This window comes from Lactuca serriola, chromosome 7, assembly GCF_051521515.1.
Source record: "Lactuca serriola cultivar US96UC23 chromosome 7, Lser_US96UC23_V15, whole genome shotgun sequence".
Taxonomy (NCBI): Eukaryota; Viridiplantae; Streptophyta; class Magnoliopsida; order Asterales; family Asteraceae; genus Lactuca; species Lactuca serriola.
In genome coordinates, this window is record NC_136414.1 from 57960993 (window position 1) to 57963259 (window position 2267).

The following is a 2267-nucleotide window of genomic DNA, read 5'->3' on the forward strand; positions in this document are numbered from 1 at the left end:
TACTCAACGTAAGCACATAAGACCCTCTGGTCACACATAAGTACCACTCTAGGTAAAGTATAATGATAAAACTCACCTCGAAAGCTTAAAAGTGATAATCTCGCACACGGAAATCTCGAACTAGCCTCCGCCTATCACATAGGATAAATATCTCTAATTAATACTCTATTCATACTCAATACCAATAGGTTTCCCTCTCTTTCTCTTTCTAACTCCTGGGTTAGGTAAAAGACCATTTTACCCCTTCATGGTCTCCATTACTCATTATGACCAAACCCTAAAGTCAACAAAAGTCAAAATCAAGTCAACAGTCCATATTTGACCCAACTCGCCGAGTGCATCTATGTGACTCGTCGACTCCCCTTGTTTCTTCTGTCATATCGCGAAAATCCACCTTGACTCGTCGAGTTATCTCGCCAACTCGCCGCGTCACCCATATCCAGACCCATCAGGGAAAAGCCCCAGCCGACTCGTCAAGTCAGCTCATAGACTCGGCGAGTCCCTTCAATCTGATTTCTCATTCAGATGATTAAACGAAGCTCTACTACTCCAAACAGTAGATCTAGTATCCCAAGTTCCCATTGTCACGTAAATCTTTAATCTTTACGTTCATGCACGGTAGTTTTTTGCTCCAACATACCAAAACATGTTCTCACAATGTGTTAAGCACAATATCCTTCATATGGGTGAATAAAGTTGGGACCTTTGGACTCTAGGGACCTCACAAGGTCCAGATCCGAGGTCTAAACCTCAAATCAACTCTGCAAGATCAAAACCCCAAATAAAGGTGGCATAAACCCTAACCTTCCAAAATCAAGAGATCTATCCACAAGAATGATAAAGGTATGAACTTTTCACCTTTTACAGAAGCTCTTGGATGCCAAACAACATATCTAACAACCTCTTCTCATTCCTTGCTTGAATTCCATATCTTCCCCTCCAAAGATGTACCAAAATACTCAATATAAGCTCATCATTCTCTCTTTAGCTCAAAAACGCGTCTAGGGTTCCTCTCAGTGAAGTTGGGCCATTCATGAGCCGCAAATGAGGCTATAAGTTTCTTTTTATAGGCCCCAAACCCGGGAATTTAGGGTTTCACTACCCAACACCTACTCGGCGAATCAGCACACTGACTCGCCGAGTCCATTCATTAAACCCATGTGGATACTCGACTTTACTCGACGAGTTGGACTCACAACTCGTCGAGTCGCCCCATAATTCTCAGAATTTACTCTTACCATGATATACCTGAAAATCCGGATGTTACAATTCTCCCCCACTTGAATTAGATTTCGCCCCCGAAATCGCTCCTCCACAACACATAGATCAAACCCAGAAACCCGCAAACACCACCGAAAGGATCTCATACCACACTACTATCTTCCTCCAAGGACACCTTAACCCATACAGTAGCTCCCAATCCCGAATAAGCACAGACTCCTCTGCCGCTACGATACCCGATCTGATTCTCCATAACCTGGAAAACTCTAGTGGTCTACCTCCCTACGAGACCGCCCTCGCACGATATCACCATGCTTATCACTCCTAGAATAACAGACCCAAATAACTCAATGACCCTCTAATTCTCTTGTTGCGACTTGATAGAATCGATTCCATGGCCAATAATTGTGTAATGTCCCAAAAATTTATTTTAAAGAAACATTACTTTAAGCAAGTTCGTCATTTCAAAACATAAACAAAGTATTTTTTCCAAAATACATGTTCGTTATCAGAGTAAACATTCCCAGGCTGTCAAAACTATGGTGTGTGCCATGCGATCACCCCGAGCTCTTCCCTCCGCTACCAGAAGTACCTGAAACAAAAACTGAAAACCGTAAGCACGAAGCTTAGTGAGTTCCCCACCCTACCACATACCATGCATAACCACATACTGGGCCTCGCCCCTACCTCGGGCCTCGCCCGCTACAACGGCCCCGCCGCTCCAGGCCCCGCCTGGCTTCGAGCCCCGCTCGGATACAGATCTGTTTCACTTAGGCCTCGCCTGTTACAGGGCCTCGCCCACTAACATATAATAGCACGTAAACATATCACATCACATCACATAATCTAACACATACTGACGGATCTTATCCTAAGGCCTCGCTTATCTCTGGGCCCCGCCCTTGTCCTGCTACTGATGAGTCATGGAACCCCGTCCATACTCCTGCTGATAGTGAGGTACGGGCCCAACCCACCCTCACTCCTTCCCTAACTTGGGCCTCGCCCCTACTCTGCTGCTACTGAGATGTGGAACACCATCCACACTC